Source organism: Macrosteles quadrilineatus, unplaced genomic scaffold (assembly GCF_028750875.1).
Source record: "Macrosteles quadrilineatus isolate MER2022 unplaced genomic scaffold, UCM_ALF_1.0 Scaffold_5__1_contigs__length_97177068, whole genome shotgun sequence".
Taxonomy (NCBI): domain Eukaryota; kingdom Metazoa; phylum Arthropoda; class Insecta; order Hemiptera; family Cicadellidae; genus Macrosteles; species Macrosteles quadrilineatus.
In genome coordinates, this window is record NW_026542598.1 from 25,452,166 (window position 1) to 25,466,806 (window position 14,641).

Below are 14,641 nucleotides of genomic sequence, written 5' to 3' on the forward strand. Positions count from 1 at the left end.
AAAAGTTGATATTTTGAACACAGTCCTAAACTATTCTTATCATCACAATAAAACCTGAAACCATGCAAACCTACTACATTGAAGTTAATTGTAAATAGTTTATGCACAGTTACACGATTGAAGTATATTTTTACTATTAACTTTAGGTTGAAAGAAAAATTCCGAACATTCACTTGTAATATATGACATAATGGTTGTGTATATGATGGAAATTATTTGAAATTTATTTATATAGATGTTTTACAGTGAATTGAAATGAGCAATCAAACGTTAAAAACTTGCAAAAAAAATAATTTACGAAAATTAATTTCACTTTGGTCATGAAATGCTCTTACAGATTCAGAACTAGGCATTTTAGTAGTAATTTTCCACCTTAGCTATCAATGATTTCAGTCCATACTTATCAAGTTCATGCTAAAGCTCGTCTTAACTCATATTCAACATGTATTTTTAACTTATAACAAATGCTCTAAGAGCTTTACCTATAGTAAATTTCTTCATTTTTTATCACTTCAGCTGTTTTGGAATGTAAATAGGAAACCAACGATACATTTTTGGGTTATAAAAACAATCCTTTAGGCCCTTGGGTTTAATTAGCAGTTGTATCTTAGTATTTTTTCTTTCATAGCATAACCTTTTTCAACCCTACAAAAGCAACTATATTTGTTATGGTTGCATTGAATTGGGAAAACACAAAACCTCAAAGTAAAGTGCATTATTATGAATACTTAGTTTTACCTATACATTCTTAGTATAGGTATATATAAAAAAAAAACACTATGGGTATTTATTTAAATGAATATTATACTTTAGAGATTCGTACATTAGCCTCCATTATTTGGCAAAAAATAATTTCATTCCAACGTTATTGAGTCGATGAGTAATTTATACACCAATTTAACGTACTACGAATTGAACAGTTGGCTGAAATTATGACTTGTTTTCGCTAGAATATGTACTTTGTCGGTACGTACGTTTCTATTCCATAAAATATTAACGTATGTAAGTTTTTATATTAAAAAGTTGTTTCTGATCTGTTTAAATTAACCTTTAGACTGACTTAAAACTTATAATCGGCAAGATGTTTATTGTATTAATAGAAAAATCTTCGGCTTTGAATTTTTTATTTTATTTCACATTCTTAACATCTGAAAAACTACACTAGATAATATTTCACTTGCATTTATCTTAAGCTAGTTTTTTTGCTATATTTCTTATCCGTTTATAAGTTCTTTTTTGCGTCGTCTGAGATAGTTCGTTAATATATTGTACCTACATGTATTTTTCGGACACTTGCTCTAATTATAACCGTCCTCGGATTGCCCATTGGTGAAAATAGCTCACCCATTTTTACTGACTTCACCTCACACTTGAAATTTTGTGTTCTTGTATTCTTGCTTGTATTCGGCTTAGCCTCACAAATAAACTTGAGCGCTCGCCTAAAAATGCCACTTTTGTAGGGAGCGAGCAGTGCATTAAACAATTGTGCCATTGTACAATAAATGGTTAAACAAAACAGTTTTCTGTTTTGGGACGTGTATTTTGGTCCGGCTTCTCAAACCATAGGAGATAGAGTGAGGCGGATTTTGGAATAGGTAATTTTTCTTGACGAATAAGAAACAGCTTAAGATACAAATGTTAACAAAAAGTGTTATCCAGGAAAATATACTATGCATCTTATAAATTGTTCTAATGGCTTTCTTTTGCAATTTAAAGACTCTTTTGGAATTTAGACACTCATGTCTCCAAATTCCAACTACGTATGATAGAAAAGGAAAACAACTATTCGTATTAAGCCACCACTAGTATTTTTGTGTCCAAAATATTGCAAAATTTATCAATAAGAATATATTAGAACTCAATATTTTACGAATAGAATCTATATGAAGTATGTATTTCAACTGGCTGTCGATATGGACGCCCAGGAAATTCTGAGTTTCTAAACAGACGGAATTAAATTATTTTGTCAATGGAAATTGCCAGGAGTGCTATGTTTTCTTTGTTTCTGTTATGAAATTCCATAGTTTGAGTTTTGGTACTGTTGAAAAACTAATTTAGTATTGAGCTGACCTGACCCACCACTTGTTCTCTGAGGGCCCACACGCCTGCTGCAGACAACGACAATCAGGTATTATTATTGAACAGGCATACCCCACCCCCAGACTCAGAAACACAAATTGGCAATTTATTGATTAAAAAGGATTACTAAGACTGCAACAAACACCAAACACCGAGCCCTGGGGAACCCCTGCAGATATTGCCAGGGGAGGTGAAAATTCAGACTTTGAACAGTTGCATTTATCGATTAATGGTTTTGCCGGCCAGGTAGGATTCTGTTACAAGTCAGGAGCCCCGCACAACAATAGCCAGGCGCCGTCTCAAAAGGGTTGTTTGTCGAAACGGGATTTCTCCGAACGTACCAGTGATAGACAATAGACCTATGTCAACGGACTACGTGAATAGGCCCTCCAGAACCTTCTACAGTTCTACGCCGGTTTGTAAACAACGGATACTCGAACTCTCCACTCTAGAATGTTCCACGAAAAACTTATATAAGGGACCGTCCTCCAGCACACGGCAGTTGAGTTGTGTTGAGCCTTCCGAGAATCGTCGCAGCAAGCGCGTGTCGGTGTTAGTGACCAGTGCTAGTGCTAGTGAGAGTGACAGTGTAGTAACGGTGTAGGACAGTGTAGTGACACTAGTGACAGTGTAGTGACAGTGTTGTGACAGAAGTAGTGATAATTCCTGTAAAGGCTAGCTGTAAGTAGAAACATTGTAAATTAGAATAGGCTTTAGCTAGGTTTAGATAGGGTTAGTTAGGTGTTAGGCAATTGTAAAATTTGTAAATAGATAATATTTAGTGTAAATAAATAGTTATTATAAAATCGCCAAGTTTTTATTGTAGAGAACCCGTTAAGCCCGCAACAATTGGTGTCAGAAAGCGGCATTATTTTGGCGATTTTAAAAGTAAAATATTGAGTTTAATTTTAGTTGGATTAGATATTAGTAAAAATCAGGGTCTTGGTTATATATTAGCAATTTGTGTCGTAAATTTGTTTACAAAGGAAAAAATCATTTATTGTAAAATTATTTTAATTGTTTGGCATAAAAATGGCTTTCAAAGGTGTGAAACTTGATGAGTTAAAAGTAGCTGATCTTAGGAGAGAATTAGAAGAACGAGATCTTGATACTAGTGGAACTAAATCAGCCCTTCAGGCACGCCTTAAACAAGCTTTATTTGATGCAGGTGAAGACCCAGATAACTTTTTATTTGAAACATCTGATATGAATAAAATGCTTAAGAACTTAGAGTCAAAAATGTCAGAAAATAGTAAAACATTAGAAAACCTAGAAGCTAATATTGAGGCAAAAATGTCAGAAAACAGCAAAACATTAGAGTCAAAAATGTCAGAAACTAATAAAACTTTAGAAAACCTAGAAGCTAATATTGAGGCAAAAATGTTAGAAAATAGCAAAACATTAGAGTCAAAAATGTCAAATGTAGAATCAAAAATGCTAAACAAGTTAGATGAGTATTCTAGCAAAGTTGATGATTTAGAAAGTAGGATGAATGAAATAGATGAGAAATTTAATTGTATAGAAAAAAATCTAGAAGATAGGTTAGTTAAGCTTAGGCAGGAAATTGCTGCATCGGGGAGCTTCACACCTGCGTCATCGGCTAGCACTGGCGAACTTCAGCAGGACAACGCCCTAGAAACGATCTCCAAGCCAGCGCCCACCATTGCTGCCGTTGCCCCTCAGAACATCGTTCCTCATTTCGATGGCAAAACCCCCTGGGAGGACTACATGCTTCTCTTCGAGACAGCGGCTATGGTCCATGGGTGGACCGATGAGACAAAGGCTTCAGCACTGTGCCTTGCACTACGAGGCGATGCATTAGCTGTTCTGCATGCTATGCCAATGGCGGAGCGGAAGAATTTCGCTGAACTAGTAAGAAGATTGGACATGCGCTTCGGGCATCGACACATGGACCAGCTTTACCGATCTCAACTGCGGAACCGGATCCAGAAACCCAGCGAGTCACTTCAGGAGTTTGAAGCCGACATTGCTCGCCTGGTGAGAAACGCCTATCCATCGGTCACGGATGATGTCTACGAGAGTTTGGCGGTGGATAAATTCCTCGACGGTCTACGTGAACCCGAGACTCAACAGGCAGTGAAGCTCGCCAGACCTAAGACCCTGAGTGACGCACTGACACAGGCACTGGAGTTCGAGGCTGTACGGCAGTCGGTGAGAGGTCAGGCCCGAGTCCGTGTGGCAGACGCAGAACCTACATCTCCACTCGACATCGAGGAGCTGGTGAAACGAGTTCTGGAGGCGCTAAAAACACGTCGCCGGCAGGTACGCTGTTGGAGCTGTGGACAGATGGGGCATCCCCGGAGTAAATGTCCTTCGACCACATCAGAACCGGAACAGGAAAACTAAGGAGGGTTGATGGAAAGGGGCAACCGTCAGCCCGCGATTTGAAAGCCCCGAGGAAAAGTGTTAAAGTTGCTTCACTTGGAAGTCAGTCAAGCAGTTTCTACATAGACGGAAAGGTGAACGGGCGTCTCCAAAGCTGTCTTCTGGACACCGGGGCGACTATGACCATCCTGAATCCAAACACTGTGTCGAATGAAGATATTTCACCAACATCATGGTCCCTACGTACAGCTACAGGTCAGCTGGCTCAGGTCTATGGGCAGACGGTTGCTACCTTCCACATCGGCGGCTGCGTGTTTCAACACTGCGCACTTGTTGCCGACATAGACGAGGACGTGATTTTGGGAACCGATATAATGGTGAAGTTCGGATTGAAGTTGGACATGTCTAGGGGATTAGTGACTCTCGGAGATGAAGATGTCATACTTCGGCGTGGAAAGGATATCTCTGCACGCGTCCTTCTATTGGAAGACACGACGCTACCAGCACGCAGCCAAGTCATCGTTCGAACTACTGTCGAAGGAGAGTGGACTAGTGGACAAAGTGTTCTTCTGGAGCCAGGAAGTGACAGTGAATCCCAGCTTGGACGTGGTGTTTTTGTCGCCAGATCCTTATTTAACTTAGGACACGACAATCCGGTGCGACTGATGAACTTGAATGGTTTTCCTGTGACAATAAAAAGAGTAACGATCGGAACTTGCGTGGCTGTTAATTCGGTGGTACGTCAGCTAAAATCATGTCTGCCATCCCCAAACGGATTGCCGAAGGAGCTGGAAGATTTCGTGGAGAGCATATGTCAGGAGCTGACGCATCAACAAAGTGCTAAAATAAAGGACTTTATTACCAGATGGCAAGATGTCTTTGAGTATGGAAGTGGCCCTAGAGGAAGAACGAATATAGTACAACACAAGATAGACACCGGAGATGCAAAACCCATACGTCAGGCCCCAAGACGACTCCCACTGGCAAAACGTGGCGAAGCCGAGAGAATCATAAAGGAGATGGAAGCGGATGGTGTCATCGAGCCTTCTAACAGCCCTTGGGTATCACCTGTGGTACTAGTGAAAAAGAAAGACGGCTCAACGAGATTTTGCGTAGACTACCGCCTTCTCAACAATGTCACCAAGAAAGACAGCTACCCTCTACCCAGGATTGATGACACACTCGACACTCTGGGAGGATGTCAAATATTCTCAACTTTGGATCTGAGAAGTGGCTACTGGCAGGTCGGGCTCGCTCCTGAGGACAAGGAGAAGACGGCGTTCTCTATTGGGACAGGACTTTGGCAATTCACCGTCCTGCCTTTTGGACTTTGCAATGCCCCTGCTACTTTTGAAAGGCTTATGGAGAACGTCCTCAGGGGATTGTCATGGGAGACATGCCTGGTATACTTGGATGACATTATCGTCCTAGGCAAATCCTTCGAAGACCACCTGAAGAACCTGGAGAATGTCTTCATGCGACTGCGGACGGCTAATCTGAAGTTGAACCCCAAGAAGTGCAACTTGTTCCGCAAACAGGTCAATTACCTCGGCCATGTCGTATCAGACAAAGGAGTGTCTGTAGATCCGGAGAAGATCAGAGCTATCACCGATTGGCCAATACCACAAGATAAACACCAAGTTAGAAGCTTCCTTGGCCTGTGCGCTTACTACAGGAAATTTGTTAAGGGATTCGCTAATATTGCCAAACCGCTAACTAAGTTAACCGAAGACAAGAGAACCTTTGTTTGGGATGACGACTGCGGTAGGGCTTTTGAAGAGCTGAAGACCAAATTATGCAGCGCACCCATATTGAGCTATCCACAATCAGACGGAAAGTTCATACTAGACACGGACGCCAGCAATACAGCCATTGGAGGAGTCCTTTCTCAGCTTCAGGATGGAGAAGAACATGTGATTGGATACTTCAGTAAGGTCCTGTCAGCGCCTGAGCGTAATTACTGTGTCACCAGGAGGGAGCTTCTCGCGGTGGTTAAGTCCATAGAACACTTTCATAAGTATCTGTATGGAAGAAGGTTTCTCTTGAGAACGGACCATGCCGCACTGATGTGGTTGCTAAGATTTAAGTCTCCGGAAGGACAGGTTGCAAGATGGTTAGAAAGGTTACAAGAATATGACTTCGAATCAATCCATCGTGCGGGACCGAGCCACAGGAATGCAGATGCACTATCTAGAAGACCGTGCGGGGACAACTGCGTGCACTGTACACGCAAGGAAGACAAAAGTGCATCAGTTCTTCGCGTGACCGCCGTTGACGACGAATGGGACAGTAAGAGACTGTCTGAGGACCAGAAGGAAGACCCAGACCTAAAACACGTCATGCAGTGGAAGATGGACAATAAAGGAAGACCGTCGTGGCAGGATATTGCTCCATTGTCTAAGAACGTCAAGACCTACTGGGCGCAGTGGAACTCGATTTTAATGGAAGAAGGAGTTTTGAAGCGAGTCATCGAATCGGAAGAAGGGGGGCACCGAAAACTCCAACTAATAATTCCAAGGAAGAGGGTTCCTGAAGTGCTAAGGGAAGTGCACGATGGAATTTCTGGAGGCCATCTAGGGGTACATCGTACACTGGTGAAAGTAAGGGAGCGCTTCTACTGGGCTAATCAGAAAGACGACGTCATAGACTGGTGCAGAAGGTGTGCGACCTGCGCAGCATCAAATGGCCCTGTCAACAAACGAAAAGCCCCAATGAGGAAATACAACGTAGGTGCCCCGTTTGAGCGCATCGCCATTGACGTAGCAGGACCGTTCCCCATGTCCGATTCTGGAAATAGATTTATTTTGGTTGCAATGGATTACTTCAGCAAGTGGGTAGAGGCCTATGCATTGCCTAACCAGGAAGCGGTAACAGTTGCAGATATATTAATCAAGGAAATGGTGAGCAGATTTGGCGTCCCACTCGAACTTCATTCTGACCAAGGAAGGAATTTCGAGTCAGCGGTATTCTCTAGAATGTGTGAAGTTCTTGGTATCCGGAAGACTCGAACAACACCTCTTCATCCACAGTCAGATGGCATGGTAGAGCGCATGAACAGGACGATGGGAAGGTACCTGTCAAAAGTTGTCTCCGATCATCAGCGGGACTGGGACCAATACCTGCACCTGTTCCTACTTGCGTATAGGAGTTCGGTCAACGAAACCACCGGCCAGACTCCAGCCAACGTAGTTTTCGGCCGAGAGCTCCGTCTTCCGTGCGACCTGCAGTATGGTTTGAAACCAGATGAATGTGTCGTTGGTGAGGATTACGTATCCAATCTTCGGAAGAGAATGGACGAGATACACGAGAAAGTCCGTCGCAACATATCTGGAGCAAGCGACAGGATGAAGGAGAGGTACGACGTGAAGGCCGAGAAAGGAGGGTTCACACCTGGAGACCTCGTGTGGCTACACAATCCCAGAAGGCGTCGTGGATATTCGCCAAAACTCCAGAACTCGTGGGAAGGACCCTATGAAGTTATTTCTCGTTTAAATGACGTCATCTACCGGATTAAGAAGCAACCAAACGGCAAACCCAAGATAGTCCATTTCAACAGGCTTGCACGCTACAAAGGTGATCATGGCCAACGAGAGGAACAACAAGTTCGGAACCTGTCGACCGAGCCAAAAGACGCCGTGCCTGAGAGACGTGGGAAGGAAGGACCGAGGCTGTTATACAAGGACCTCTTCACCTTGCCAGTGGAATATGCCTTGGCACACTGCGTAGCAGAAGACCTGAGAGCGTCGCGAGGTATAGCCACAGTCTTCAGAAAAAAGTTTGGAGGGACCGAAGATCTTGAGCGTCAGAGCCCCACCATTGGCACGACCCTTCACCTGAAGCGCAATGGACAGCATTTGTTCTACCTCGTAACAAAGGAAACGTCAAACAATAAGCCTTCCTACGAATCGTTGAAGAAAAGCCTGCAAGACCTACGTGACAAGCTCCTTCGGATTGGAATAAAGAAGCTTGCTATCCCCAGGCTGGGATGTGGTTATGACGGATTGGAGTGGAGGATCGTGAGGGATATGGTGCAGGAACTTTTCGAGGACACTGGCATCGACATTGTGGTCTGTGTATACAACCCGTGGGGAACCGGAGACATTATTGGTCCAGAAGATCTCAAGCTTCGAGAGAAATCTGTTCTGGGGCAGAACAGTCTTAAGGAGGGGGTAGTGTTACAAGTCAGGAGCCCCGCACAACAATAGCCAGGCGCCGTCTCAAAAGGGTTGTTTGTCGAAACGGGATTTCTCCGAACGTACCAGTGATAGACAATAGACCTATGTCAACGGACTACGTGAATAGGCCCTCCAGAACCTTCTACAGTTCTACGCCGGTTTGTAAACAACGGATACTCGAACTCTCCACTCTAGAATGTTCCACGAAAAACTTATATAAGGGACCGTCCTCCAGCACACGGCAGTTGAGTTGTGTTGAGCCTTCCGAGAATCGTCGCAGCAAGCGCGTGTCGGTGTTAGTGACCAGTGCTAGTGCTAGTGAGAGTGACAGTGTAGTAACGGTGTAGGACAGTGTAGTGACACTAGTGACAGTGTAGTGACAGTGTTGTGACAGAAGTAGTGATAATTCCTGTAAAGGCTAGCTGTAAGTAGAAACATTGTAAATTAGAATAGGCTTTAGCTAGGTTTAGATAGGGTTAGTTAGGTGTTAGGCAATTGTAAAATTTGTAAATAGATAATATTTAGTGTAAATAAATAGTTATTATAAAATCGCCAAGTTTTTATTGTAGAGAACCCGTTAAGCCCGCAACAATTCTATCCTAGAGTGAACTTTAGACCTACCTTTAAATGAGACTGTCTACATGTTATATTCTTAGAAGCATTCAATTCCATCGAATACATTTATACATCCGGTCTGTAGAGTATGACGTATTGATTAATCTTTTACAGGATTTACCTAAAACATAGTCAAATCGCAATGTTATCTCAAGGATACATTAACTTAAAACTGTCGCAAAAACGTGTTTTGATTGTTTCTTGATGGAAATAACTAATTTAGTTCGAAAAATTAGTTTAATATCCAAACATTGAATAGATTGGACATTGTTAAGTATATGTCTTATTTCATAGGTAAACATTGATGTGGAGTCAATTAAAAAGAAATACATAATATTCAAGATCGTTTGTACTCTGAACCAACTTGAAACAACATGGTGGAGAATAACAAATCCACACCATTAAAGTGATCACAAGTGCCCTAACCATGCATTACCAAAAGTGTTGTCCATGGGTTGCGTGAGTTAATCACGTAATAGTGTCTCCCAGCTAAGTTATACGATGTTATCAAACTGTAATCATCCACCTGGTGTGTATAACTAAGTAGAGAAAAACAGGAATAGTGCTAAACCTACCCCCTGATGACTACCACTTTGTTTAATTCTTTGAATTATAGTTGTCACTTTACTTATACCTAGTTTAATCAGTGACAGTTGTTATGAATATATATATTAATAGGCAAGCATATTTCTTTAAAACCTTTTTCTCAGCTCGTGTGCATCGCAGGGAATATCTACTCATACTGTTAGAAAGATATTTTCTTGTAGATGTGCAGAATCCCTTTAAAAATTGAAATAGGCTCAATAACAAGCACGAAAAATGAAATTGAAATAAAAAAAATTAACATAGGCTTTATGGGTTGTCAAGTATTTTGTCATTTGGTGCAGGCGTCAAGGAATCAATGAAATTGCCAAATGTTCTGTACCAGTGTATCCATTCTTCTTGTGCATTGTTTGTATTAGGGTCAATATTAAGTTTCGCGGGCTTCAGAAGTTTATCCACTGTCTTCAGTTCGTTGTTGAGTTAGTTGATTAAATTGTAATGATAAACACCTCAGATTAATAAGGTCAACTAAAACTGTACTACAACAAGTATCCTAACATTTTGTGTTTTGACCAAATATAAACAAAGATTAAATTATATGTTTTACAATACAATAGTTTTGAACAAATTAAACAAGAACAGAAGGAAGGCAAAATATTATGACGGTTGCATTTTATTTATTTATTTATTTACTATCAACGGTTCAGCCATTTTCTACAATGTAAGTTAATAATAACAATCAAGCCAGCTAGATTTTAAATAAACAATAATATACAATAAATTAATAACAAAATTACAACTATAATCTATTTACTATAAAGATTTTGCAGTTTAATAATCCGTTAACATGCAAGTGCAATGATGCCGAAAGATGATGAAAATGCTCTTAATAAATACATTAGATACAAACTCAACAAATTCATGAGACAATAATAGGTTCAAACCATCAAGTTACATACTACTTTAATGAGACAATATAAATAGATATAAAATCAAATATGCAACTATGCAAACAAAAGGTATACAAATAAACATTTGAACAAGTAATGCAATGGCAGGGTGAGAGAATGAATGCAAATGAAGATGACACAAAAAATAATTTAAGGAATACAGAGAGTAAAATAAACAAATGAGCTATTAAGGGATTTTTTATCTATTTCTCTTCTGAATTTGGAGACAGATGTCCCGAAAAAATTTTCTTGTTTTGCTGTGTCCCCGCCAATCCGAAGAAGTCTGGATATCCCACTGTTGTAGGCGTAGTACACGGGCACGTATTTTCTTTTTCCCGAAGAGCGCTAACACTATTACTAAATAATGGCTGATCACATTTTAGCCAAACTTACCAAGGTTGTTTCGACAAATGTTTGGAAGGTTTGAGAGGAAATAATTTCAATTCTTGATAATGCCTGTATAATTTGAAACTAACTTAAAGTTTCATTATTTTATTGTAACATTGGCCTTATGGGTTGCCATTATGGTTACAAAACAATGTCGTACATGTAAACAAACCATCATAGCATAACATGTTTAAAATCAAGCCAATATCCATCCTAAACACAGTAAAAAGGAAAAAAATGGATGATGACCACTGATTAATAGGTACATTACTTTACGGATAAAAAAATCTAAATTTGGTAATAACAAATAATATTTATCTTATATGATTGGTAATTAAAACTACATATAAATCAGCAGTTTTAACTAGGTATTCTCAAATAAATATCTTCGCTTTTCCCTCGCCAAACTTGTCGCCACAAACAACTTTGAAAAATCAGGCATCTATAGAATAATTAACTTTGACGACTGTCCAAGGTACTACATTGGCCAAAATGGATGACATTTTAAACAAAGATTAAAAGAACACATACCTAAAAGATCACCAACAGCAATCCAGTTATGCCAAACATTTAATATCGGAATCGGCCAACTACAACACATCTATTGATAAGAACATGGAAATAGTTTAAGTATTACCAAACGTTTTAAGCTTGATGTTAAAGAAGAGTTCACTATCTACAAAGCTAAAAAACTTACCCATTTAAAATGTTAAATGATCAGACTCCTTTCCAGTCAAATATCATCTTTGATGCATATATTAACATGCTACAAATTAAAGTATAAAATAAGAACAAAACAAACTGAAATGCAGGTGGCAATGGAGAAAAGTATCATGATTCAGTCCAGTGATAAGACAGTGCTGGCCAGCCTTTACAGTTTTGCCCAGTTTTATCACTTTTTATTCCATTTGATCAACATGACTAGTTTTGACTATTGCGATTTTGACAGCACAACGTTCTAAGGAACGAAACTAGTTGTCATACCAGCAACTGCGGCTGCATAAGGTAATTCTTTTATTTTATCAATAGTATATTCCAACCAAGAGTCACAATGAATAACAAATAATATTTATCTTACTTGATTGGGAATTAAAACAACTAGGTCTATATGAATCAGCAGTTTAAAGTAACTAGGTATTCTCAAATCAATATCTTCGCTATTACCATAGTGAAAACTATTTGTGCAATTCTCTCAAAGACGGTAAGTCTTTAAAAGTATTTACATCTGCTAATAATATGGATCCATGCAGGATTATTTCTGCCTAATTTCCAAATCAGGCCAAGATTGAGAAAATATCGATTGGTAAGGTTCAACTAGAACTACTGTTAGTTCACCGTATGACATTACCAAGCAAGAATAGAAAAAATGCCGATACAAAGGATTTATGTAAGTAATGTCCACATCTTTACTTATGAAACCTGTTATGGATGTTGATAGTTCTGAGACAACTGATAAGTTAAATTGATACAATAGTTGTATTATATCTATAAACGTTGTTTTAATTTGTTGATTTATCAAACACCATGAAACGTGAGCGCTTCGCTCAACTGGCTTTCACTGCTATCATCGCAAGCAATCCTAGTTTACATGTTTCTGCAGTTTTCCAAGTAACAAACACTCTGGAAGGATTTTCTCGGCTCCGTCAATTTTGACAACGCAACATACATACAACACTGTGCTGCATGAATACTAGAATTCTAGTAATCGTGCTGTGCTGCAAACTGCATCCCACCTGCAATTTACGGCAAAGAAATTTATCAGCTGCTATTGTTTATATGACGTATTTCCTTTAATTAGTTGTGATCAAGAATACTTGAACAGACACAAAACCGAATTTGTGGCAGCTAGTAACATAATTTGTTTATGATACAAGTATATGTACTAGGGTTGCTTTCAGAGAGGTGAAAGCCAGTTGAGCGGAACAAACGTGATTTGATATTTGTATAAGTAACTAAATGTAAAAAAGTAAATAGATGTACTAATGCTTGTTTTATTGATTAAAATTATAATTCAAATTTGGTTTTACTACATCTTGTTATTCAGATACCTCTTCCAGAAGTGCATTATAGTAGTTTCGACCAGGAAAATTGGTCAACAAACAAACAGCGATTTGTGCTTGTAGCTTTATCTAGACTAGAAAGCGTTCTTCCACTTGTCTAGCTGGTTGAAGCTCGAGATGGACTGACTTTTGTTTCAAATGTATTATACACGAAAAGTCGGATTGAATGTGAGTTCATAGCTTGCTTACGTGGTTAGCATGGGAATTTCAAAATCCTCTCAAATAAAACTATTACATTTTATAGCAAAGATTACTTTTTTCAATCGAAATCATGTAATGCTTACGAATTCAAATTACATACATTTAAATGATCGTCCATACTTATAAGCTTCAAATACCAATTAGTCAATGTATCTTAAAAGCTACCATAAGAATTCAGGAATTCAAGATGAAACATACTGTTTCCAAACCCAGGGGTAATTCTCTTGCAATCACTAACACGCATGACTACATAACACTGACCTCCTGCGCCGATGGAGCTTATGCGTATTTGTAAAATTCAAAATGGAACACTGTGGAGCCTGATATATGGAAACTTTAGGTATTCCAGAAACAAGCCAAGTCTCAGTTACTCCACGAATATCGAAATCACAATCAAATCTGGCATTTTTACAGAACAGAGCGATTGCAAGACATTTGATAACGTTGTCAACTAAATAAAACTGATTCTAAGTTAAATTGACAACTTCAATCGATCTATTAGTTTTTAAGAGTTTTCGTTTTAAAAATAGTATACATCTATATTATTAAAAGAATTTGTAAGAATTTTGTGAGCTTTGTGTGAGATTTTGTAATCGACCCCGAAATATTCATTTTTATAGGAATATTAGGTATAAATTTAAAGCTTTTATCCTCTAAATGTGCCAGTTGTGGGTTAGGGTGATATCCCGTGAGCCCCTCCATCTACTGTAGGCTTTTAAAACTTTCACATTTTGTGCTGATTTCAATTGTCAATCATCTGAACTTTTTCATGTTTACATTTGTTTACATCAAAACAGATGGCCATGAAACCATTTGGCTTACATCCTGAGTAGTCTGCTCAAAATGCTGAGTGCATGCTCAATATGGGGTTATCGTTACAGTTCCAGTTGATGATAAAGGATCCTCCAAACAGGCTTTGCCTTGGAGGCCCTAGATTTTCTCCAGTAGAGTTATTGATCTTATTTGTTTTAATTACAATAGTACCAACAAAACCAAGTAGTGTATTTTATATAATTTTTAGTTATGTTTTATATATTCAGTATGGCATTGTAAATAGATGGACTTTTTTTTTTGTTTGTTAAAATGGAACTAGATATTTATATTTTGTTGTTGTTGTTGATGTAACACTCTGTCAGTGACTATTGTAAGTATTGTTATATTTTTTTGAGAAAATAAAATATTCTTATTCTTCTTATTCTTATTGATGATGTTTTAGTGAATTGAAGTAAACAATTTTAATGTTAATTGTATAAAATATAAAGAAGATAAACTTGTAAATATGTTA